Here is a 27,330-nt window from a genome sequence, read left to right on the forward strand (position 1 = left end):
CCACTGTGGGCAAAATCTTGCTGGGCATGGACATGTTGTGAAGTAGGTACAGCATGTTCCCTGCAGCTTTTTTGTCCCCCAGTGTATCTTTCCATCACTTTAAATTCCTGTCATCCAAGTTCTTCTTTTTTTAAGTTTTTTTTTTTCTTTTGTTCCCCCCCCCCTTCTTTACTAAGAAGAGGTGTCCAAGTTTCTCTCCCTGGGGGCAGGTGTCAATTTACCCCCAGTGTATTCTGTTACTCGTCTCCTCTTGGAGTTAACCAGACCTGGTCTGCTTCTTTTTGGTATTTTTTTTTGTTACACTTTGGACTTTTGCCATCAGTCTGAGATGGAAGGTGGGTGTGGGCACTGCCCAAACTGAAATCCACAACTCGCTCCTCCTGGGACTTCCGTGGCACCAAGATTGCATCAGAGGTGGGGGCTGATGTCATTTTACACAGTGACACTTCTGCCAGCTAGCACTTCACAGAGAAAAGTTTTGGCAGGGCTGTTGTAGGCAGTTCCATTTCATTTTGTTCTTTTTCACTATTAATTATTATTGGAAGCAGTTTCCAGTGAATTAAAAGACTCATGTCTACTGAGCAGTAGGGCCGCATCGTGGTCTGGGTGTATTTATTTTTCTATATGTCTGTTCATGCAGATTCCTGAACCCCTGGAGTTTTTTTAGCTTCTCTCTAGTATGTGACATTTATTATTTGTGTGCTTTTCTAGCTTATTAATTTATTAAACATCAATGGTGATGCAGGTCTTTTGATCCTTTTAAAATTTAACCAGCTATGCCTGTCTCCTAACTAGTTCTTGAGCCATGGCAATACTCCCTCTCTCTTGGATACTTCAGCTCATCAACAGACCCTTGCCAGTGCCTTTGCCCAAGACATTTTCAAAGATCATACGATTTATATGTGAGTTTCCATTATTATTTTGCAGATTAGCTTGTGGAAAGGTGCAGTTTTCCTCTACAGAAATATATTGTTCACCTAGGTCTGTGTAACTTTTAATGACTTCTCAAAATAATCGTCTTTGTGCAAGGAAAAAAAAAAAGTCGTGGCTGGAAAATGGATTTGTTCTGAGCATTTCTCAGAAAAGGGGGACACCTGAGGTTAATGAGAAGAGATCTCCGCGCTAGCAGCTCAAGTGGTCTCTCCTTGCAGACCTTTTGGGTGAAGCCATCTGGCCCTGATAGTCTGCACTTTCCTCTGTGCTGCTGGCTCAGGCGATGCTGCACCCCTCTTCTCCCAGAAACGCCTGGGCATCCCCAATGCCAAATCCACAGTTTGAATATCCTCATTTACAGGACTGCTTGATTCCTGTCCACAAATAGGTTTTTTCTTTTTTTTTTCCTTTCTTTTTTTTTTTTTTTTTTTAGTGTGATCTCTTCCTATGGGAGGTAAATTACATTGCTACAATGTACTGCAGCCCCTAAAACCTAATGGTCCAGGCAGAGTTTGCTGCTAAACTTTGGTGCCCAGGAGATGGGAGCTTCTCTCCCTGGAAGGAGCTCTTCCAAAAGCCGCCTCTGAGTTGCTAAGAAACAGCTTGTCACTGTGGCATGGGCTGTAATCAGTCGTATACAGGTAATTAGAAGTCACTACTGCTTTATTATTAACTCTTTGTTGATTTTTAAAAACAAATAATTTTCTTCTTGGTCCCCGGAGCGTACAACACTCCTTGTACATCTGCATCAATTATGCATCGTCTGTGTGATTTTTCTTCCTTTGGAAACTTGGCTTCCAGAGGCTCTTTCTGGTGCTCTAGCCATGACCTAACCCTCCTTTGCTGAATAATTCCTACTGAGACAACACAGCTTCCCTGCTGTGTTTTCCACGTTACCGTGTTTCAGCAAGGCAAATAAATCAGGCTGTCTCCCATCACCGGGCAGCCTTGTTTGCTCAATTTTGCCATTCCATTTCTTGCTTTATTGAATAAGCATGTATTTATGTACCTAGTGTCCTTTTTCTGCCTGCCCATTTTTATTGAACTTCTCTATCGGCCACACGGGTGGGTTTTCCTGTCAGGGTTTTGGATCTTAAAATGCTATTTCTTCAGACCAGCTGTCACTTCTGTCCTAACCTTGTCCCATGAGATCTCTGTGCATCACTTAAGTGTCTAGCTCTGCCTGCCTGATCTAAGTGCCCCCTCACCCTCTCCCCAGCTTTTTTAGCTTTAATACCCTTGTACACCAAATCTTGCTGGGGTTTTCCCCCCTTCTCTTTAGTTAAGGTGACCTTCTTCTTTTTGGCACTCTCCAAAAAACAGCACCCATACAATAAGATTCCCTCACAGCCTCATGCTTGAACTCTTTGTGCCAGTACTTTAGGCAGGCAGCGCCGAGCCCGCGTCTGTCCGGGGACCAGCAGGGAGAACGCCACTGCACTGGCCCCGGTCTGAAATCTTTCCCCAGTATAGAAACACAGTCTCCAGCCGCAGACTTACAGGTTTATTTTAACACATGTCAGTCTGCAATAGAGCCATAGAGTTTCGCTCCCAGGGCAGCAAACGGCTGGGCAATTTAGAGGGAACCTCGTGCTCCGCTTTGCTGGAGCGAACGCCCAGCGGCAGCGTGGGAAAGGATGTGTGAGTGTCACCCCTGCAGTGGGGATCCGCTCTCCACTGATGATGTCCCTCACCTAATGAGTTCAAACTTTAGGACTGGAGAGGAAGATTTTTCTGATGATTCACCGGTTTGGGAACCTGCCACTTGGTGAGATTTTTCGCCCCACCGCAACTCCCCATTTCTCTTGGGAGAGGACTATGGAGCTTTTGGGATGTAGAAAAGCAGAAAACCCTTTCCCTAATGGCTCCTATTGCTGCTTAGTGACTGCCTGCCAAATTTGATGTCGGGAGATGCTGAGATCTGTAGGGCTGAAAGTTGCTGTCTAATGAAGGAAAGTCAGGATGCGAATGAGGTTTCTTGTCCGGTGCAGCTGAATGTGGGGATGTTATTTATAGCTGCTCACTTCCACCATAAGCACCTGTAGAGACTTTATTCTTCAGCCCCTCAGTGTAATCACAAATGACAGAAAGAGCTGAAGATGTAATGACCCTTGAGGTAGGAGAAATTATTTACCAAATGGTAGAAAAGACGACTGTTATCTCCTGTACTGTGTTTAGGGCACCCAATCTATTGCAGATGTTACCAGAGTCATGCTGTTTAATTTACAATTGTCCTGTATTCCTTATGTCTCAAATTCTTTTCTTGGGAAGCTAAATCCTTTCATAACCTAAATGCAGCAGAAGAGATGAAAACGGCTGGTTCGTGGATGTATATGGCCATTCCAAGGGAGCTTTATGTAATTGTTTTTTAAATAGAAATGCTTGCTCTATTTTTTTTTGGTCTGGTTCATCCTGGTTTTGTTGTTTGCCATATGTTTTCTGACACATGCTCCTTGTGTAGCAATAAAAAGCTACCAAGACTAAGAAGCCTTCATTAATTTGTAACAGGCATAGGAAGAGCTTTTCTCATTTTACTGACTTTGCAAACTCAGTAGCAGATATAATATAATACAGGGATTATAAAGGAGTTCTTACCATTGGTTTCCGGGAATAATTTTCTTTGTGCTTGGGTCAAAAGGATAAGGATTAACAAAACTATTAGGTATTGGAGACAGTAGCCCCATATGTTTGCCTTTAGCTTTTGAAATCTGTCTCTTCAAAGGGCAGGTGACTCTGGAGTGAGAAGACCTGCCGCTCTCTTGAATGGAACATGGTCCCTCCTCCCCAAAACCTCATTCAGTTTGGACAAATCTCTCACCACCAAACACCCAGTAGGTCTTTCTCCACTGAAATCAGGCAAGGATCCCAGCTTCATCTGTGTATGAGGAAACTGATTTATAATTGCAAGACATTATACGAACGGTCACTTTTTTCATATGTGCATTCAGCTGCAATGCTGAGCAGTGAGCTGTGCATGTCTCTCCAGTCTGAGCTTTATTTATCACTTACCAATCACATGTGAACCCTAACTGTAGTTTTCCTTCTTCTGAGACAAGGCTTCGGAAGCATTTAAAAGGTGTCAAACACACACATGCAGCTGGAGATAGCCCTAGGGATTAATGTCACCCACAGCTTTGTCAGTCCTCTGGTGAGACCCATGGTACAAGACGAGAGGCCATTTACCCACAGATCCCGAATTGCTTTTCCTGCAACCTGGTGGTGCTGCACAAATTAGGGTGTTTTCCATAAAACGACACTGCACAGTGGTAATCAGTCACATGCTAGTGGAGTGGCAATCAAAGCTGTCAAGGAAAATGATCTACATGCAGTAACTCGATTATATTTGTCCTGAAATACTTTTATGCTAAAAGATTTTCAAGTTTTAATCAGTCTGCATTAAGTGTGATGCTCTTGTAGTTGATCATGGAAAGAAAGCAACTGTTGATTGTACTAAAAGCATTAAGTGACCTCTGCTAATTAAAAGATAATGTCAATGCAGCTGAGTGGAGTGCCTGGGTCTTTAGCCTTTTAGACAGACATTAAATGAAAATCAAAGAGTTTGTAGGAAATAAATGTGGTAGAGGTAAAAGACTTGTTTGTGGAAATAGCAGGTCATGTTTCAGTAAAAGATATTTAATCCATTAATGATACCTAATATGCTATATAACCAGCAATTTGCTGAAAAAGAACAAGCTTCCTCCCCAGTTGTGAGATGTTTTCACTTTACCTTGACTGGAGCATTTTGCTCGGGAAAGCCTATGATATAGTGAATTCAGTGTGTGTCTCTGTTGTCCATAAATAAACTAAATGCGTTTTCTCACAAATGCCTGTCACCTTTTAAATGACCCAGACGTTCAGTGTTAAGTTCTGTGTTCAGTAATAATGTAGTCAGTGTCTACAAATGCAGTCTTACTTGCCTTTTTTCATGAATCTCAGCATCTGGGAGAGAAAACAAAACAGGTGGAATAACTATGTACAAGCACATCCCTTACTCCTTGGAGACTATAGATGGTAAACAGCCTCTTCTGCTTTCTACATTTATATAGATGCAGAATGAAATGCCTTTGGACAGAGAAGCAATGGCACAAATTCTGTATGAAATCACCTGAAGGTGCTGCCTACCATTGTCCTCCAAGGAGCTATGGTAGCCAGAGACCTCTTGGAGGAGATGCCAAAGCAGTCGGTGAAAGTTTGGTGTAATTTTTCAGGTTTGTGCCTCACTCTTTGGCTCCTTCCTCTGTGAGAAGAAACAGAAGGAAGGACAGTTAAAATAATTTTCTTCCGTGTGGCAGAAGTTAAAACACATGTGGGGATATAGAGAGGAATGTAATGGTTCAAATTCTGGTGTTCGAGAACGAGGTTGGCTCCGTGCATAAAGCAGAGGCTTCATGGGGAGGAGAGGGGAGGTGTCTGCTTCTCTTCAGACTAAAAGAAATGTTCTTGAAACTGAGGGTAATCTCTTCCCAGGCAGTTTGCAACTGAGCTTTACAGCTGCCAAACTGTATTTGATCACATTCAGCATCTCCAGCTGAGGAGGCTGCAGGGTGAGGAGCAGCCACATCACCGGGGTGTGAAGGCATCTGAGCCAGCCCTGGCCTCGGTCTCTGTCAAAGGCTCCATCCAAAGTCTCTTTCCAGGCAGAAGATGCTTGATCTGCCACCCTACTGAAAGCTACAGGACGAGGCGGGCTGAGTCTCCGTGGTGCTGCTGACCTTTTGGCCAGGAAACCAGTGCTGGGCTGAGCTCGTGAGCTACAGACCCAGCTATTACCGCTCACGACGACTGTAGCGTCTGTGCCCTTCATCCCATCGCACTGCGAGTAAGAGATCCCCTTTGCTGGCATGTGGCCCCTCCTGCCCTCTGTGACAAGTGCCCGAGGCCAGCCGGCTGCAGGGACGGCACCTTATGCATCCCCATATGATATTCACCTCGGATGAGGCAGCTCTGTAATTGTCTCTGACAAATGCAGCTTGGGCCGATCAGTACCCGCTACATCAGGCTACGTAGAGTAGGAGTTACGTGCAGCTCTCCGCTTGGCCGTGCTCGAGGCAGTCGGGGGCACAGATTTGGTTTAGGGTAGGCGGTGCAGGGGCGAGAGCAGCAGCACCAGCGCCGTGTCCAGCACCCTGCCTGCGAGCCAAGAGAGCATCATTTCAGGGCCGGGGTATCCCATCAGTCAAAGAGGGTAACAAGATGAGGGGGAGATTTTAAAGCAGAAAATAATGATTTTTCTCAGTTGCAATCATCCACCTTACAAAAAGGTGTCCATCTGAAGGGAAATCTAAAAGGGAGGATTTGACACAAATATCCCCTTTGTAGAAGCTTTTTTTTTTTTTTCCCCTAGCCTTCTTGGCAATAGAAAGTGACATCTACTTATGTGAAGCCCCAAGAACTTTCACTTTGAAAACTTTCAACTTTGAAAGAGGTGCTCTTTCTGTTTACCCTGAGCACTGAATTTCATGGAATCAACCCCTTTGTTGTACTGTGGTCAGAAGCCTCTGCTGATGGGCAGATCTCTTGTTTCAGCAGTGCCTGATGTCTCATTTCTCTCTTTGGTGTTTTACAATAAGCTCTTATTTTCAGTGCTTTTTTTAAGAGCAATATGTACACCTGAAGATATTTTAAAGAAGCTATTTAAAAGGTTGTAAAAAATAAAATAAATACTTGGCATCAAGATTCTTGGAGTGCATGATAAATATTTTAATAGTTAAAAAACTAGCCAGAGAGAAATGAAATGATTTAATGCTCTAAATAAATTTCTTTGTGGGTTTTAATGTGCAAAAATGGACAACAATGGCTTTAAAACCTCTCCACAAATACTTACCTCTATACCCTGGTATACTTCGTATATGTTATATCCGTAGTCAGTAATGGTCTGTTATATCTTTTTAGATGCTGAGGGAAGGTTTTACACCGGTTTTTCTCCTCTAGGACTTTGCATAATAACCTTTAGGCCTTGAGCAGCTTTTAGACCTTTGGGAAGACAGTCATGGTTGTAAAGCTCATCCTCAGCACCTTCATTCTCAGAATTTTTGTATCCTGTGTTGGAAAGTGGAAACCAGAGAGAGGAAAGTTTTGGGGAGGCTTGAAGAGGAAGGGAGGTCTGGGAGAGGATCATTCCCACACAGAGTGGCTCAGGCAGCATGAATTTTGCAAAGCTCTGTTCTCACGTAACTTCTAAATGTCTTGTGACTGCAAAAAGTTTTAGACTAAAATGTATAATATTTGGTTTTGTCACTGCTTAACATTTCCGTTTCTTTCTCCCCCTCTCACTTACATCCCCACATATCTGGAAAAAAGAAGCTTTCTGTAGTATCAGCTATGACAGAGGTAGAGCACTGCTTGAGATGTTACTTGTGTGACTGACTGACATGCTAGCTAAGAAAGACTTTAATTAATTTTTTTTAATTAACCAAATGTATTAGTGTCCATGAAACTTGTATGCCTGAGTTATTATTTCTGTAAAATAATATCTTTCACCTGAGCAAGAGTCCTTCAGTCCTGCTCTAAGGCTGGCTTTCTGGCAAATCTTCCTGCTAATCGAATCTTCTGTATTTTCTTCCTTGTTTTTATAGTAACTCCTGTTGCTAAATGTAGTGAATGCAATTGCTAAATTGATGGTGCCAGTATAAATTATTAAAGTTACATAGAGTAATAAAAATGTGTTGTGTATAAAAAGATACAGAACAAGGCAGTAGGACTTGAGCTTTTAAGTTACTTCAGAAAATTCTCTAGTATCTATTAAATGGACAAGCTATACATTAAATACAGTTGGTATTTGTCTTTACATGTTTTGGAAACAAAATATTTGGATGCCACACTTTTTAGGCTTCCAGCTTTCCTTGAAGAAAATGAGATGGTGAGAGGTCTGCTCACAGGTTTTTGATAATTTTGGAAATCTTGGGTCGGATGCTTAAAAACATAGTGTCCAAAATCGTAAGTCACTTCTGAAAATGTATGTGGGATGTTTATAGCAAGAAGCACTGAAAAGGTTTAACTGTACGAAGTCTGCTCTGTATCTAATGTATAAATCCATTAATTTAGTGCATGATGTCTGTTTTCTTATTATTAAAACAGAAAAGTTCTTAAGAATCATTGAAATAAATAGAGCCTTTGTCATCTACTGGCCTCTTGACCTTATAGTAATAAAAATAAAGAGTTTGAGTTTTTCCTTTCTTGTAGCAGGCCCTCAAAGACGGGGTATGGGAAGTGTTACGGAAAGTTGGAAAGAGACACTAAACAGCACAGATGTAAGGTCAGTGTTATATAAAAAAAAGAGTACGGTGCATAATCTCAGCCCTTGATGGAGAAGATATGGTGAAATGTTGACTTTAATTGCCATGGGACATAGATTAGCAGATGGTCCCATGGATAGACTGCTCTCCATGTCTATAAATAGCATAAGGTAATTTATGCAAGATCTTTCTTTTCTTTTATAGCTATCTCCCAATGTGTCAATATCTTTCTGGCAAAGAAGAAGCCAGCACTAGAGCTAGAATATAGGTCCTGTTTAAAGCCCTAGTATCATGTGATTATGTTACAGCAAAAAAGCATCTGATCAAGTAACTCATGATTGAAAAGACAGGCTGTGACAGCCTGATCTGAATGCACCTTCATTTCAAAAATAACTATCAGGTATCTGCAAGTCAGCTGGAATAATAGCTCTGAGAAGTGAGGAAGGCAGCACGGCTCCGAACAGGGTCAGGGAGCTTCACCCGGTTTCCCATCTCAGGCTGGCTGAATGGCGTTTGGCTCTGCAGCTCTCACCTGCCTTCAGCTTCCACCTCCCCACTATCGGAAGAACTTCTTTGCCTGCAGACAAATCTTGTTGCTACAACCTATTGCTTATAGCTGCTCTTTCTAGCTGGTCCTGCACAGCTTTGCTTGATTGCCTCCCTCTTCCACTGCCAGCGTGCTCAGGTTTTGGGGCTGGTCCCTGTGAACATGCAGTGCTGGGGGATGTTCGCCTAGTTTAGGGCAACAACGTTAACCTAAATCTGTTGGGGTCCTGCTGCTCCTGTCCAAAAGCTCGATGCTCAGCGGGACCAGCACCTGCTTTCTGCCATCTCACGGGCTCGGGGCTGGACCTCACGTTGGACCATGGGACCAGCCACAACTGGAAGAGGTGAGCAATCCTGCCGAAGCTGGTGGAAAACCGCACGGCTCCAAGTACCCTCCTTCGCTCAGGCCGAGCAGCAAAAGCACTCACGGGGAAGCGGCTGAAAGGCTTTGGGTCGGTGGCAGGTACAGGAGATGCTGCTGTCCCTGGGTGCAGCGGCAGCAGGCCTGCAGTCTTCATCCCTTTGTATCCCATGTTTCGCCTCCCTGATGCTCAGAGCCCGGGTGCTACGGCTGCCTCTCAGCCCCTCCTTATTGCGGGAGCACGTTTCCCTTATGATGGGGCTTTCCCAGCCTTCCATTCGGTGTCTCTCTGTTGATAGTTTCTGTAAGAGAAACCTGACTTTTTTGGTTCATAGCTTTGGCTTCTCTGTCATTCAGGAAACCTCATGTTAGCAGGCTTGGCTGCAACTGTTACCTAGCAATTGGGTACCAGATTCCCACTGATATTTATGCTTCTGGGTTTTTTTGTGCTATTTGTGCCTCATCCAGAGAACTCTTAGAAAACCCCACTTTTAAGCAAATACATCCATCATTGTGCAATATTTAGCTTTATGAATCAACTGAGTCCAAGCAATCTTTATGTCCAGTTCTCCCTTGCTATTACATCAAATTAAAGAGGTACTAGTAAATAAGAAATAAGCAAAGAATTTGCTAAGCTGCATGTGTAAGTACAGGGAGTATTTTAAGACAGAGCACTTTCTTTTCCCAACAGTAGCACAGTATCTCCCAGCCCCGCAGGAAGGCTGAGCCATCCCTTTGCTCACCACCTGGACAGGTAAATGCAAACGTAACAGAGGACCTGCAGAGAGACTGACTTTGTGCCATCTCCAGCCTGATGCCAATCGAAATCAGCCACCAGAAATATGTGCCGGAAGATCAAGGTCCAGATCCTGCTCCATGATAAATCTAAACCCTCTTTGGTTCAGTAGGGATATTCTGGATTTACCTACATGTAATTTAAAGCAGATTTTGGACCCTGCTCATGAGCATTATGCCTTTCCCTACAGGAAGGAAGATTGTTTCTGACCTTACTTAAACTAAGCAGCTTTAATCGTTCAGTATGGAAACACCAAGACTGGGCTGGGAGCTGGGGACACAGACATGGGAATCCTATAATCTTTGGTTAAGTTGTAATGAAATTGTCCAGGATGAGAAGGAAACAGATGGATTCTGATTAATTTCTCACAAGTGTAGACCTCAGCATCCGATGTAACATATGTGGTGAGCAAATGTCACTCATGCCTCCAAAGTGCAGAAAATATCACTATTGTCAGGATATATTCATTGGCATATTGGCTGCTGAACTCCCAAGGGTATGAGGATGCTGTGCATTACATTTAGTCCTGAATTAAATATTCAGAGGCAGAGATACCTAACCCTTTCCTGTATGCCTCACTGGTTATCACAGTTGAACTTAATGAATTGAAAGAGGGAGGGGAAGGGAGATTTTCCCCCTCCTTTGTCAATCGTTATTTACTGTGGAAGGAATATCAAGATGGCTTGATAATTCTGCTTTACAGAGTTCAGTCGACTAGCAATACAGCCTGAGTTAGAGAAAATAATGCAGCTTTGAGCTGTAAATGAGCAACTACACTACTTTGATCTCATACTGATAGAAATCAGAGCCCAGCTCTGTTTTTGTGGAGTTGTTCTGGGTTTTGTCACTTCTATAATCTATTTCATGTAATTGTATATTTAAAAAAAATGAACTTCATTTATTGATTGACACTATTTTGTTTAAGGCAGGTAAGATAAGAGGCCAGAGCTACTTGCTCTTGTCTCCATGTAGTCTTAGGAAGTGGAAGAAGCTACGCACCTGAGTAAAGTGAGGCCCCATCTGCACCGAGGAAAGATATTCATTACAGCTGACTTGTCCTGTTAGAATTACTGCCCCAGACTGTTTCTCAGAAAAGGATGTCGCTAAGATATCTATTAGAGTATTTCATCACCAAACGTGGGAAATGAATATTGAGCAGCGGGGCTCCTGTGTAGCTCAGGCTCTGTCCCTAGACATAGCTCCCCTCTTTCAGTCAATCGCTCTGCAAAATCAAGTGACATGTATGTTAGCGTCTTCTCTCCTAAAAATGAATTCCTCATTAGAAAAATGGGGAAAAAATAGGTATTTTGCTCTCTGCTTCACTCTATGTTGAAATTATATCTTTTTAACTTGTACATTTCCCTCTCCCCCTTTGGCAAACACCGCTCCAGCTCACATTACGGGCTGGTTTGTTTGTCTTAATGATCTCCTTTTTAATAAGTGAATGCACGTCGTCTTTTGGGGAAGCTGAATCACCTCAAAACGAGCTTTATTTCTGATTGAAGAAGATGTAGCTGATAGGGTTGGGGAAAGTTTGAGACATCCACATTAGCTCCTGTCATAAACTGGCTGAAGCATGCTCGCTCGCTCTTCCTCATGCAGCGTTTTGTTTTGTTCTAAACTGAAGATGCAGCAAATCTCAGTAATAGCTGGGACTATAATAAATGGCACCCATCTGCTGAAGGCATAACCTTCATTTTAATTAAGACCCACATTTTTGGAAAATTTGACCTGAGATTCTTCTTTCCCTTTTTTACCATTTAATGTTGCGACCTGTGTTGGCCTACAGGCTCCTCTCAGCTTGTGAAGCACAGCAGTATTTTGTTTGACTTCTTTGCTCATTAGAGACAACTTATAGTCTCTATGCTTAAACTGTTAAAAATTCTAATAAGCCAATCAGACTCTGTCTGATTCCTCAGGAAGCTGATACGCAACTGAGTGTTAGTTTTGCTGAAATTCCTGATTTTTTTTGCTGAAATTAGTTGTTTTCAACCTTTGGAATTTAATTATGTGCCGGAGAGGAGGTAACAACTTGTGCGTCTGCAAACTTCTTGAACAACACTGCTATTCTTTGTCAGCTGGAAACTTCTGTTCACTTTTTCTGTTTTTTCTACGGTTCCTGCCAACACATCACTTGTAGTTCCCTCCATGAAGCTGTTATCAGTGCCAATGAGACTAGGTTTGATCATTGCGTATTGCATCAAGACTGCACAAGGCAAAATCATGTAAATCCTCTGTTGATCTCCAAAATCACTGAACAAGATCAGACTGGCTCTTTTTTTCCTTGTTTTACCACATGGCACTGGAATTTCCTTGAAATGCACAGTCCCCTCCTTTGCCATCCTGGAGCCTAGAAGTTGTGTTGGGACTCCTTGGCCCGTAAGAGTGGTGACATTGCAAAGCTACATCAGGATTTTTTGACCCAGCTTGTCTTGTGTGAAAACCTCAGAGGCTTATGATGCCGTGGTTTGCTGAATGAACCTACCTGCTGCTTTGCTTGGCAGAGGTTTTGTAGATAACCAGGAAAGCCTGAAGCTGCAAGAAGAGGTGAAGCCAAGGAGAGAGGTGGGAGATGGATTCACAGGGAAGATAAAATGGTGGGTGTGGAGATTTGTAGTAATTAATTGCAACGCTACAGAGAAAAGGAATATACAACCAATACAGAAATAGCTTGTGGCTAAAAATAGTTCTCTAAATCAGATATCTGAGAATATACTCAGTCATGTGAAGCCATTTTCAAGGTGCGGCATGATGAGAACGGGACCTGAGTGCACGTTGCCTTTGTCTCTTCAGCTGAGGCATCGCACATGAAAGTCCCAGTTGCTGCTTCCTGTGTACAGAAAACCAGTATAGATATTAAATTGGGGCATAATGATGGATGAAACTGTGGGATGTGTCTTGATTATCCCAGGTTTCTAATGTATAATTGAATTATTTTGGTAAGTATATTTCAAGCCCTTTGATTTCTGGCCTCTGTTTTTAATTACTCAGCCCCCTCTTGCCCTTGTGCATTATTATGCTACTCATTAGCATTCAGTGAGACTACAGAAGTTTGACTTCTGAATAAAGTAGCGTACAAAAGAGAAGGGATGCTTTTTATCTTACCACTTAATAATTTAAATGGAACCTTTTTCTTTAATCAATGTTTAATAGTACAATTGTTGTTTATTTAAACTGCACATTGCCTAATTTTGCAAACAAAAGAGAGGAAGGATAAACACGTTTAGAAATAATGAGCTTTGTAACCATTGTAATCTTCAGAAGATTTAAAATATCTACAGCACCTACAATGTCGGTTCATCTCAACAAGACAGTAACACGGGCCTGGAATATATCTGTATCATTTATGCAGTGTTAAGTAGTACAAGCCTATTTTTTATTTGAGGGAAGCAGAAAACCTTGCTAATTGCAAAACTGAAAGCTACTCAGCAGCGTTAATATTGTTGGCATGACCGCCAGCTGTGATGATTAGGATGTGTGACAGAGGGAGAGATAATTTGATCACAGGCCTGGGGACTAGAAGCTCCTGTGTCCTGCTCTTTCCCAGTACACCTTCGAAGGCAAGGAAAATACAAGGGGAGATTTAGTTCAGTCCCACAATGCCCGCACTTTCTTGGGGGTTCCTGCAGGGCACAGCAGATGCCAGAAATAGGTGTGTAACACCAGGTTGCAGGAGCTCAAACCTAGGCATTAAATTGTCAAAGCAAATAGCTTTTTAGGGGGTTAGTAATCAGGTGTGGAGGCACTGCATGTATGATGCTTGTTCCGTGTCATCAGCAAAATGTGGCTTTGGATGCGACTCGGTCACTGTGGGCCAGCAACTGGGAGCCTGAGCCATGGCAAGGTCAGGGGGACCCACAGAACCCGACATAAAAGAGGTGGACTAAAGCATCCGTCCCTCTGCTTGGCTTCCTCATCTGTAAAACAGGAATTGATCAGGGATATCTCGAGGATTTAGAGATATCTGGAGACCGCTTTGGAGGCATTAAAACCAGCGAGCATAATATCTGCATTTCAAAGTACTCTTTGGACATCACTTAATTCATTTTGACAGCAACCCCGTGCAAGAAATGTGGCTGTCTCCATTGTCTGGATGGGAAAACTGAGTCTAAGAGACGGGCTGGAGACAGAGGTGGTTGGGGAGGGAAAGGTGAGTGCAGGATAGCACCAGGTCAGAGAGAGCTGTGAACTCCTGTCTCCCATGGCTCAGCAGCCCGCTTGTAAGAGCACCCACAGCAGGCGAACTGCTCTATCCACGCGTTCCGGGGAGTGTTGAGCCTACGTAATCCCTGTCTGATGTCCTGGCTAGCCTGCTTTCAACAAATTCTTCCCCAGGCAGCAAGACCAGACCTTTTTCCTCCTGATTTGTGTCTCCTGTCCTCTAAATCTTCCCCTTTCCCACCAGTACATCCAGTTCTCTCCCTTTTCCTCAGCTCTGCTTCTCACAATCCTTTGTGCAACCTTGGAGCTCCTTCCCCTCTCTGCCTTTTCTCTGTCCCCTTTTCTAGGCTCTCTAGAGGTCTGGAGGGGTGTTAAGTGTCAGGAGCAGCAGGCAAGAAGCTGGTAGCTCCACATGTAAGGAAGGAGATGGAGAAATGTGATCTGATGCTGTGGGCTTGTTCCCTCCTATTTTGACTGTATTGTAGCTCCTGTTGATTAAAAGAGCGCAGCTGAGTTATGCTAACATGAGATGAGGGAGAGCTAAGGCTGGGGGTTGGGACCCTTTCTTTCCAGCTAAATGAATTTATCCAAGACGTGAGAGTCTGCTACTGTATTATTAATTTACAATGAACTGTGGTGTGAAAGCTACCAAGATTTTTACTGTTTTTTTCACATGTGCACTAGAAAAGTTGCACATGGACAACTTGAGAGGCAATGTGCAATTCCACATCAGTTGCTGATGAGTGATCTCCTGTGATAAAAGTATCCCACCCCATTCCACAAGGCATATTTTCAGTGGTTCTTCCAATTCAAGGAATGTTTGTCCAGGATGATGATGATTTGTATCACAACAGCATTTAGGGAATGTAGCCAAGATCAGCCTACCATTGCACTGAGCTCTACGGTCACTTACGGTGAGACAGTGCCCTCTCTCACAGAAATGGGACAAATATCTATAGATATTTAAATGCCTGACTCCCACTGAAGCACATATTTGGACATCACCGTTTAAGCAGGCACCAGCGCTTACAGGAGAAACTGAGGGTGTTAAGTGAGGTGACAAAGGTTGTACGGGAAGTCAGTGGCAGAGCAAGAAGCAGACTCCTTTCCCAGTGGCTGCTGGAAAGCCTGTCGAAGTGACCCTGGCTTTGTAGCCAGTGAAACACCATCTTTCACTTTTTCCATTTAAACTATTTCTGAAGGCGATGATTTATTGATAACGCATAGGACTGCAGAGTACGGGGCAGCAGCGATCAGACATGTGGTAAGAAGCGAAGAGAGGCCGTGGCTCTGACCCTCTGCACCCTTCTCAAGTTGCGGCTGTCTCCAGAAGATGCTGAGAACTCCAGCCCGCAGAAACGTCTCCTTTCTCTCCCCTCAGACTGAGCAGCGACCACTCGGATGCTGAAATAAGGTCAGGGCTCTGCTAGGCAGTTAAAAGCCCGGGCTGAGCCGGGCGTGCAGCTCTGTCTCCGGAAGGCAGCGCGATCTTCCCCCGCAGCATCCTCGCCGCCCGGAGCGGAGGGAGGAGAGGGCACTTCTCCCAAACCAGCTTAACGTGAGCGGTGGAGTCAGGTACCGGAGGGGGGGGGAGTGAAGGGAGGGAGCGGGGAGCCCCGCGGAGGTGGGCGAGAGAGCAGAGCCGTAACACCGTGCTTCCTCCCCCCCCTCGTCTCCGAAGAGGAGGAGTGGGAGGGGAGCTCCAAAGCCACTTCGGGCGATGCGCCGCTACGTGCGGGAGTCCGTGCGGAGCATCCTCCCGGCAGCCTTGAACGCCGGGGTGCGCTCCCCGCTCTCCCGTGGATGATTCCCACCCTCCTCCTTCCCCGCACGCCTGCCCCTGTCTCCGCCGCTTTTCGGAGCAGCCTCTCCTCGGACGAGACGGAGGCCAGGTAAAGCGGGACCCGGGGAAACGGAGCTGGGACCGGGGGGTGAGGGATCGGGCTGCCCAGCCGGGGATCCCCGCCGGCTGCCCGGCATCGGTGCTCGGCGCTGCGCGTCCCGGCCGGGCTGGAGGTGGGGGGGGGGGGAGGCAGCTGGGCTGGGAGAAGCGTGGCTTAATCCGCGATGTAACTTGTATTTAAGAGCGCAATTATCAGGAGCGCCGGTGGGTTAGAGTGACTGATCTCTGCCCGAAGTGGCCAGCTGGGTCTGGCGGGTTGCTCCGGCCGGGAGGCAGCGGGCAGAGCACCCCCCTCTACCCCCCAAATTGCCGGCAAGTGTCTGGGATATTTTTGCTTTGAAGTAGGTCTTCAGCGAAACCCTGCGGGCTGGGTAAGCTCTGGCCTTGGGAGCATGAGTGCCGGTCAGTAATGCTTCAAGTGTTTGAGTTAAATGTATCTATGCACTAGTGTGTGTGTGTGTGTGTAATTCATTTACTGCTACAGTTATTCTAGCGATGAGGGTGTCACTAGCAAACAGACGAGCTTGCTTTGTAGGTATCGCTCTTACTTTTTCATTTTTTTCCTTTTTAAAAATGTTTTTAATTTCAGGTACCAGTTTTATAGCTCCTGAGATACTTCTATTTCCCAAATCTGTTGGTTTCTTGCCACTGGCACTTTTACCTTTTTGAGTGGCAGATCTTGAAGATTTACTTTCTTTAAAATAGAGCTATAACAATACCCACTCCTTCCAGTGAGGCATGTGTTATTTCCTGACCCCACCAACTTCACTTTGACCAAAAAAAGCTGAAATAATCACTTAAGAGATGCGACTTTCCCTCTTTCAACAAGTTGTTTTATTCTCTGCTCCAGTAATTTCCTCTAAGACTCGCGTTCATTGTCGTTATGTAGATGATGTGGTGATATGCGTGATGTTAAACCTGCAGTCACTGGGGATTAATGCATGGGCATGACATCATCGACAGCCAATGAGGTGGTGGTTTTGGACACGTACTGACCCAAACTGTCTTCCAAACTGATGTGGTGATCCTGCCGTGCTCCCAAGGATAACGCAAGTTTGGACAAATAGGGAGGTTTCCTAGCACGGTTTCGTTGTCTTTCTCAGTCTTGCGTCCTCCTCCGAGATGGGCATGGTTCATTAAATAGCCACATGCATGCGGTCAGTCTGGCTGATCAAAGGTTTCACTTCTTGGGAAGAGATTATTGAAAATGGACATATTAGTTCCCTGGTATAGAGAGAGATGATGTGACTGAGCTGGTTGCTGGCAGAATATAAACAGCCAAAGAGTTCTCAGCCCTTGTGGCAGGAAAGCTGCCTGAACATCGTGTTTTAGCACACAGTGGGTTTACCTGTAGTAAATTGCCTCCTTTGCCTTATTGCTTGGAGTAGAGCTGCTCACGTGGAGGTAGGCACAGACTCCGTGTCGGGGGAGTGAGGAGGGAAACTGTGCAGCCAGGTGGATGGATGCTGCCGGAGCTGGTGAGGCACGAAAGCGCGTGTTCCCCCGCTGCGCTAATGGCTCCTGCTGTGCTCTTGCCTTCACCCCAGGACCTCGGTGCGCCCGCACTGCCAAGGTCTAGCAGGTTTGAAGCCCTTGGCCTCAGTTCCCATTATATTGCTGTAGGGTTACTCAAAAACTCAGCTGTCTTGGGTAGTTTTTGCAGAATCACAACAGATGTTGCCAAGCACGGTCTGGCTCCTGAAATGTGCATTTCTGAGTTCAGGCTGCCTCTTCTGTCTAATGTTTCCTTAACCTTCATCGTTTTGCAGCAGACTCATTCAAGTCCCCTGCAGGTCAGTCGGGGGCTTCCCTGCAGGCTGTGTGAGACCCTTTGTGTCACTATCACAAATATTTGCACACAAATCACTTATATTAGCTTAAATACTTTCTCTTTGCTAGAGTTCTTAGTGTTGAATGTAAATTGTTGGATCCAGAGTTCATCCCTGAAGTCTTTTAATATTTTTGTTTGTAATTTATATGTACGTACACACATGTGCTCCCTTAGCAGTACCATTGCATTGATAGACATTTACACTGAGGGAACCACATAGAATATTAGCAGTACAAAAACTGACATTCCTCAGAGGTGTGTATGATTCTTACGCCTTCGTTGCCAATAAGACGTGACAGGACACATCTAATGAATTACCTTTAAATTAGAAAGCAGTAAACAAGCCATTATTGGATTAGAGGAATATTAAAATTAGAAGAACGTTACCGTCTTTTGATATCCTGTGGCACATTTTTACTAGCTAGGAAATGACACAGGTTACTGCAGAGAGAGAGGGTCTCTAGAGAACTGTAATGATTTTCATCTGTGTGAAATAGATTTTTTTTTTAATGCTATTACTTACTACCTTATGTTTAGATGATGCTGTAGCAGATTTCTTTTTTTTTTTTTTGTTTTTCCTTCTAGTTTCACATTGATGTTTGCTATCATTTTTCTAAGTGACTTCAGTGCTTGTGGAAGGTACAGGTTTGATGTACTCCAATAGCTAAAAGCTCCTAATTATTGAAGAAAAGCACAGGCAAAATAATACAAGAGGCTTGGTGATAGATTGCAGTCCAATACTGAAGAGCTTTCTGCCTTGCCAGGGTGCAGAGATAGTCTGGGTCCATGCCACTTATTCTATGGCCTCTTTCCTTGGCTGCCTAGAAAGGCTGCTCTGGTTCTGGTAATTCTGGAATATGATTTAAATTGCATAAAAAGATTCCTATTGACTTCACTGAGGTTTATGTAAATTCCTAAGAACTAGATTAAATCCACCAGTTCTCCTGGTTATACATTTCACTGTGCAGGCGCTACCTGGTATTGCCTTCCAGATGTGACTGCTCTAGTTTAGATCTGAATTGGCAACCGGTTGGTGGTTCTTGTGTGGAGCAGCTCCTGATCTCCCCATGCCAATCCTTTATTAATCTAAGGCCAACACCTGCTGTCCTCTCTCAGGCAAGCTGCCCAATTAAGGACTGGGCTTTGAGTGAAAAGGGCAGAATTTGGCCAGTACTCCTCTAGCGTTAGAAAAAAATGTACATTTAAGAGGTAAACAGTAAAATATTTGATGGAAAGTAGTTAATTCTCAGGCTCATGTAAAATAAAGTTTCTTATGAAATCTTGAAATTGCTGCACTCTTGCAATGCCACCTAACTCTGTTGGCCAATGAAAAATTAAGCTCTTAATCTAGAATTAAACTTGGATTTGTGGGTGCAAAAAACTGTTTTGTTTGTAATATCAATCTTTAGTAACACTCTTAGACAAATCTTTTATTCTTTTTTAACTCACTGTCAATATGAATATGGAGCAATAAGATACCTTGGAGTGCTAAGCCTTATTCCAGTCTCCCGAGGAAAGTCTTAAGTATGCTGTTTTGTCCTGGATTTTGGAAGCATATTCAGAATAAAGAGCTCTCCTATATATATACTTTTCATTCAAGATATTGGATTTCCTTGTCTCACTCTCACAGTTTATGGCCCTGGGACTCCTTGCCCCCTCTCAAGGTCTAGTAGGAGAACTCCCTCAGCATCTCTTTTTCCCTTTGAAAAATTTGAAAACCATCATGCAAGCGGTTGTTTTGAAGCCAGTGCCAACCCTGCAGATCAGAAGATCACAGCACACTTTCACCTGAGGTTAGGCAGTGCGATGTGAGCTGCTTTGCAGTGGCAAAGCATCCTGAATACTTGCAAGCTATGGGGATTTCTGCTGGTCTGTGTCACTGAAGCCTCTTTGCTATTCTAAAGAGGCTTATGAGGAGGAACAAAGGACTGCGGATTTCACCAATTTTGCTTTATTTTTTTTTTTCCCAGCAATTATTTTGGAAAAGCTGTGAGCTGAAAGGCTGATTTTCTTGGACTTGGTACAACTGCCAGAGTAAAGCTTAAACGAAGGAAAGTAGTATCAGGTATCTCAGTGACTCAAAAGGTGACCTGTTGTTTTTATTGCCCCTTCTGTTGTGTTTCAATTTCGGTTACACTTTACAGGGAACATCTATGGAATAACAACTCTGGTGGGGTCAGGCCTTCCTCCTCAGAGGATACTTCCCTCTGCACAGCATCAGTACAAGTTTTCTCTCTCCTTCCTTTAAAATAACAGTTGTGTTACGAGTGCTGCGAGTTATAACAAGCAAGGATAAATGTATTAAGGAGCAGCAATCCCAGACGCAGTGTTACATGATGGTAAAGGTCTGGTTAAAGAACTTAGTCCCCAACCCTTGATGCAGAGCTCTTGCCCCTTTCTGTTCTCCAACCAGCTACTTGCAGAGGACGACTCAGTCATGCGTTACATCCTTCTGAACTGAAGGACACAGTATAACTGGAGTTAGCCCGGACTTGCTGGTTCTGGAAGCAGCTAACCCCTTAAAAGGAGAGAGCAGAACTGTGATTCTTTAGCTCTTAAAGCATTTGTAGGCTTTTTTCCTAGCCTGCAAGAAACTGCTAACTAAACCAGAAACATTTGAATAATGACTGAACACGGATAAACCAGTTAGCACGAGTTCTTTTAGCTTTTTAAAACAAATTGCAAATCTCAGGTTCATATTTGCATAATTCAGGTTATTAATTCATGTGTTTGCATTTTCTAAACTGTGTGTCAATTCCCATTTGGTGCAAGTTTCAGAGTGTTAATCTCAGTGTAAAGGGGAAAAGGAGAAAATTTAGTTGTTGTAGGCAGCAGTGAATGGTTAGTGATTTTCCTTTTCAAGAAAATTAAACGAGCTTCTTTTTTTTTATGAGTCCTTTCAGTATCACCTCAGGTGTTCAGTGAGAAATTTGGAAATTCTTAATTGATAGGGTACCCAGTCTTTCATATGTGCATCTCTGGGACTTATATATATTGCAAGTTAATAAAGCTTCCAGCATACATTCTGTGCATGTGTAATTAAGGAGTGACTATACTTTGATGTCATTTGCTGTGTTATCTAGATTCCAGTTGTGGGGACGATGGTATTTCATGTTGTCATATACAAGCGGGAACATCCCTGCATGAGTGAATCTGTTTGAAGGACCAGGCTGTGGCTGTTTTAGTCTAGAGAACATAGTTACCCTCGGATTTCTCTGCTGCTTCCATTATTCAATGAGAATTATGTATGTTTATGATAGTCTGATCAGCAAATAGAAGTGCATTGCAGATGTAGATATATTGTGAAGTACAGCGGTTTACATTAATAGGAAGGATTTATCTTGTTGCAGTATTGAATTTATGATGCTAAGCTGTGATATTTTCCTGTTTCAAAATGTTATATTGCAGTGAGCTGATACCAGGGTGATAAAATAAATGTTTCTTTTTTAATTTAAGCCACTGTAACATGCTAATAATTTTGGAGACAGGAAGAGAAATGCCTTATTTCAGAAATGAATATAATGCGTCTGTATTACGATTTCCTAGCAAAATTTATTTAACTTAGACTCCTAAATGAAACTTGTTGTTTTGTTTAAATTATTAAACAGATGTGGTTGAGGTCTTTAACGGAAGTATGCTTTTGGACACAAGCCATGGGGTTAATATGCCCTGCTTAAATTAGTCTTTGGGACTTTTTGTTCCCTATAATTCTGAAAAGGAAATAAAGAAGCTATAGTTACTGGTGATGGTCCCTTCACTGGACATTCAGGCAGCCCACACCTCTTGCTGGTTTTCTTCCAGTTTCCTGGCAAATACTCAGCAGATAGGGTTACTAGGAAGGAAGCAGGGGTCATCTCTTCTCCATTGCTGTTATCTCCTCTTCTGGCCATTGCCAGGGACTGTGGCAATGCCAGGGCTGTATTCAGGATCTCCGTTTGCCCTGTTCCTAGAAAATGTGGCAGACTGTGAAGGAAATCTTCATGATGCCCCACAGCTCTCTTCCACTGCCACCTGCACACTACGTACATCAGCTCCTGGGGGGAACCAGGTGAGCCTTCCCCCGTACTGCTCAGATACGCTCCCTGGATTTTGCCTTGTCGAGCACACAGGGAAAGGGATTCTCGTCAGCCACACTTGTACAGCTGAGAAGAGAGAAGGCTGTTGTGGCTGGTCTGCTCCGAAACCAAGCTCTGGGTCCACAGCACTGCTTCCTCCCCAAGGAAAACAGGGATGCAGTAAGCCAGTGAATTTAATGTTGGTCAGCTGGCATTGTTGTTACGAGGCTAAACCTTTTCCTCTTTGTATACATGCAGCTGTGCCTCACTCCATGAGTGTTCTATGGATTTCACTGGAATTGGCCCAGCATGAATACAGGTAGCTGTAAAAGACTGATCCTAACTGTCTGGTGGGCTCCTGTTGACTGCATTACTATTTGTACTGAGCACTGTCAGTTTAATGACTGTGAAGCACCACGGTTAGAAGTCAAGTGCTATAAAATTTTCCCCAAACACACATCTACAGCAGTGAGTGGACTTGCACATAAAATAGGCCATTGAATCTGAAAAAAGGATTAGTAATTTTGTGGAATATAGAAAGATTGTTGTAGTTGTGTATTCCTGTTACATTACTCAGTTAAACAGTGTCTCTGAACCTTTGAGTTAATATCCATTATTTGGAAGAATATCAGAGAGTATTTGACATTGGCTTGTTTAGCTGAAAGGTACTGGAGTAACAGTTTAACTATGGAAATACTTACCAGTTATACGGTGTATAGGCTTAACCAGGGCTGAAGGGGGAAAAAGGAAAATAATTATTTTAGTACTAAATTATCCCCATATTTTTGGTGTGCTGCTAAAATGATTCATTCTGCTTTTGTTTAATGAAAGATCTGTTTCAGTTCAGGGACCATTAAAAGAACAAAATTTTATTAGAAAAAGTTACTTTTAAAAACCTGCACTGATTCCCTTAATTTAAGAAAGTACTGGTTAAAAAGGATTCCCCTCCTTTTCTACATCAAATTGACATGGAGGGATGGATCTGAGGTGAAGCGGGGCAATTTCTGGCAGAATTAGTGTAACCTTCCACCTCAGAAATGAATAGGTTCATTTGGTTAGGTAAGTGTTAGAAATTAATTGGTATTGAGCTTATCCACATATTAATAGCATTTCACTCCAGAACATTTCCTTCCGGTAGATGTTTCTAATGTATTTTTGTGATATATATTTTGGTTTAACAATAGAATAGACATGGAAGCCCTAAGCCTTTAAGAATAATTACTGCTTATAACTCTGAAAAAGGTGCAGCAACTTTAAATACAATTACTTACTCTGCCAATGTGCATCATTCACTTACGACACGCTTCAGGTTATGCTTGCTCTCTACTTGCACCCCAGACTGAGATGAGTTGTGTTGTCGAGTAGATGTATGGGTAGCTGCATTCACTCAGCTTCTTTGCAGCTGTAGGAATGAGAAGGAAAACAGATATTTTCAGCAAAACTCTTGTTTTTTTGCATGTGTTTGTTACACATTCTTCTTCTTGAACAGAATCTTCAGTAATGAGTAAACTATTACTGTTAAATCTTGCTTGGAAATGTAGTGGAGACTGGCAGCTATTTGTAATTAGCATATTTGGAATATATATAATTGTATTATGGCTGAAAACTTGATACACCTTCCATGTTTTCCTTGTCTAAGAGGAAAAATAAAGACTGAATAAAGCCAAACTGGTCTTGTTTTAAATGCTTTTTTCTGCAGAAGTAACATCTTCTCTTACAGTTAATGAGCATTGTTGTCTTTTGTTTAAATTCTTTGTTACAGAGGCTTAGAGCAAGAGGGCTTTCATAATAAAAAGGCCGCCTTCTCTGGAATGTCTGTCTGATAATAGTCTGTAAGATTTAAGAATAATACTGTAAAATAATTGGCTGTCAAATGAATAATTGTGTATAACTAATTGGAGGGCAAATGGAAAATCTGTATCCTCCAAACATAGTGTGTCTCTTTATATATCCAAACACTTTTTCCTTCTATTTTTCCACCCTCAAGACAAAAATAATATCAAATCTCATTCAGGTTGTACTTAAATATGACCAAACTGATAATTACATTATTATAGAGAAGGGCAGGATAGCTGGAGGATATGTACAAGGTGCACTAGTACCGCAAATAGAAGCTGATTTACTTATTGATAGTAGAGACACGTTTTAGTCACTTTATAGAATTAACAATTGATCAGCTTGTTAGGTTCTAGTTCTTCATAAGCACAGCATGTTTATTCATTATTGTCATTACATGGTGCAAGCAGCTGAGGTCATGATTAGCAAGGCAAAATCTAAAAATATTTAAACTTGCTTAAATACAACTTTTGCAACAGGCAGTTTTTGAGCAATGCACTGATTCCCACTTTTTCTGAAATAAATATAACTTATACCTGCCTGGTTAATTTGCATTTCATTTATGTTTTTCAGAACCATCAGACCTATTTGTTTTCCAAATGCCAGTGATTCAGGCTTGTAAAAGTGTAATAAGATGGGCAACATAGAAGCATTACTTTCAAATTGCCTTGGTCACTGTAAATATATATCGATATATAGTATTGCAACTGATAAACTAAACACGCTGCTGGAGGAGAATGGAAAGATGTTATTCCAATAAATATATTCATGATTGTTTGTTACTAAGCGTAAGTTATATTTTCTAAATCAGCATTGACTTAAGCTTGAGCAAACTCGATAGCAAAAATTCCCACAGAGGCTTCTCCTGCTACATATGACTAATATATTAAAGAAGATAAATAGTCATTTTTAAAATTTATTACACGGTAGGACTGAACACAAGAGGAAACCATTTTACAAATCTGAAAGTTAAGGTCACCCTGAGAAGAAAAGGACACTTAAGATGACTAGAAAAAGTCTGCTTCCTCAAGAAATTGAGATTCAAAGTTTATTCTTTTCTCAGTGTCTTTTATAAAGCTTTAGAATCCCAAGTGTAAAACCAGAGTCTGTTTTGATGTGCAAATATTTCAAAACTGTATAGTGGATAGGCATTTAGACACTCACATCTAACCAGTGCTACAGATTAACTTCCAGTCTCTTAATTCATTATGGACTATGAAGCTTTTTGATAGCATTTTTATAACATAATTCACTATTAGGGATGAACTCTCTAAAATATTTCATTGAACTCTTCTAATAGTTTTTAATTGTTTTCTCCCTTTTCCTTTTCTATTTGTAAGCTCTTTTTAAAAGAATCCATTATGTATATTTTAGTCATACTCAACACCATTAAGCTTTTGGTTCATAATTCAGACTTCTAGGAGTATGAAAATGTGCTCAATAGCATTTTCTTAGGGCTTGTTAATAAAGTTAATGAATTATTTTTCTATTAGGCTGTCTTATCTTAGCTAATACTGCTCGCTTGTTTGCGCTGTAGCAAATCAGGACAACATTGATTTTCTTTAAGAGATGAATAATGAAAGATCTACATTCTTAAATATGTAGATAAAGATAAGTGACTTAATTAAAAAATTATCAGTGGAAGTAGTAAGATGAATTAGCTGGTTTAATTTGTTGTATATGTCAATATTCTGTAACATAACCTGGAGTATTACATAAAATCCAGTTATGATATCCTTTTCTTTAATTTCCAGTGTGATTACATAGTGCCTTCAGTTGCTTATTCATTTGAAAGTTGCTCATCTATTGGGAATGTTAAATTCTTGGAACTGTCTGCCCCAACTTCAGCTTACGTAGGCCTTGACTCTTCAGATGTTTAATGTCCGGTGCAATGCAGCCTGATGAAAATAGTCCCACTCTGATCAATAGTAATGTTTACAGGCTTTGTCTTCGGTGGTGGAAGTCAAGTTACGAGCCTGATTGTTTTTCCAGTGACTGGCAAATTCTGCTCTTTGATCACATGTGCTATGAATATCAGAGCTGGCAAAATTCCAGGCTAAATTGCTTGCTGGTTTTTTGACTAGCTTTACAAATTATACATGAGGAAAAAAGGACATCTTAGAGCCTCTGTCTTTCATCCAATGTTCCTTTTGATATCCTGTAGATCTCGTCAGGGCACACAGTATAGAGGAGGAGCTGCTCTATTAAGACATGGTAGTTGATCTTATTAAAGGAGGAGATAAACAGCCTTCTGCTGGAAGGTCTGCTCTGTGTCACAAACTCTTTGGGTTTTTTTTTGGTCTCACGTAATAGAGCAAGCACCCACACAAGTTCCACTTGTGGAGTCCCTGGTGGGAATAATTATGTGTATAGTACTGTGACTTGAATAAGACTTTCACGATTCTCATGCTTAAATTCTAAGTGACTCCCAAGTCATGCTGGTTTTCAGGCTTGAAGATCCTGTTTTTCAGAATATATTTTCTCAAAACTCTGTGCAGCTACAAATACATCGTCTGACAAGCATGGCTGAGCTTCTGCTTCAGGTCCTTGGGTCACTGCCTTTCTGTTGCAAATGCATTGTCCAACGGTTGTTTTGAAGGTTAGCTATTCCTATCTTTTCTAGACATCTCCATTAGCTTTCTAGGTTAAGACAACAGCTGGTTCACGAAGATTTTCAGATTTTGCCTTCTGCCAATGCTAGACTCATGGCTGTCCTGTTTGCAGGAATTCAGTTGGGTGATGAGAAAGAGCGGTATGTTGTAGGTAGGCCATACTTAAAATGGGAAGGGATTGGAGATGCTTCAAAAAATCTCTGGGTAAGGAATTGGTTGGTAGATAGGACATGAGCTGAGAAGTCTGTTAGGATGTCTCTATAGAGCTTCCATGGGATGGTTTGACAACACAGTGTGTGATTTGGGCAGACAAATTTTACTCCTGGAGATTCTTCCCAGCAACGCCTTGCCAAACTGTGAAGCATTGAGGAGGATAGACTGGTGCTTCAGGCTTTACTTTGTTTTATCTTGTTTTATTCATTTTGTCTTGCTTCAGCCTTTGATTAAACATAATACTTGTGTCAGTGAAATGAGTAGCAAACACCTGCCACATTATGGATTGTGCTATGTTAGGAGTAACGAATGGGAGCCAGTGTTTCTCATTCAGAAGAGAAAGACTGCCAGAATCAAAGATGTAAATAAGAGCCAAGGAAAATTAACTGCAAACCTGTCAAGTCTGGTCTGTCTTTATTTTTATTACATGGTGCTCAGCAGATCGTTCTTAGAGATGTTTAAAAAAAAATAAATCCTGCTCCTTGTGTGAATTCAGCTGAAACTTACCCAGTCATAGCGGAGATACTGTTATCGGTCTTCTGTACCAAGGGATCAACTTCTGGATTTTTGCTTTCACTCTGAAATGTTTTTGCTCAACACTGTATAACATACAGAGAGACAGGACATGGCTGTGGTTCTGTGCTTTGGGACATGTGTCTCAGGAGACAGGTGGGCCAGAGGTCTCTGATGGATGAAAGCTCCAAGGGAGCCCAGATAACCTACAGCTGTGTCTAGACTGTTGCAATGGAGCTTAAGCCAGGCTTGAGCATGGTATTCAGAGAGCTCTGCTAACTTAGCATAGATCCAAGCACAGGGCAACAATGACAGCCTGCTATCTCCTCAGTGCA

The 27,330-nt window shown here is 42.4% G+C and overlaps 1 protein-coding gene across 7 annotated transcripts in view; it reads left to right on the top strand.

Annotated features, from left to right (window-relative positions):
* The first annotated feature begins 11,851 nt into the window (after window positions 1-11,851).
* The window catches only part of TAFA4 (TAFA chemokine like family member 4), an 88,609-nt gene continuing 73,130 nt past the window's right edge, over window positions 11,852-27,330 (top strand). For 4 of the 7 annotated variants that reach the window (XM_069811884.1, XM_069811889.1, XM_069811881.1 and 1 more), the window contains exon 1: window positions 15,624-15,924. The gene's annotated coding sequence lies outside the window, so the exon portion shown is untranslated. The other 3 variants (XM_069811883.1, XM_069811887.1, XM_069811882.1) reach the window with 3 other exon arrangements.

The sequence above is a fragment of the Haliaeetus albicilla genome, chromosome 24 (assembly GCF_947461875.1).
Source record: "Haliaeetus albicilla chromosome 24, bHalAlb1.1, whole genome shotgun sequence".
Taxonomy (NCBI): domain Eukaryota; kingdom Metazoa; phylum Chordata; class Aves; order Accipitriformes; family Accipitridae; genus Haliaeetus; species Haliaeetus albicilla.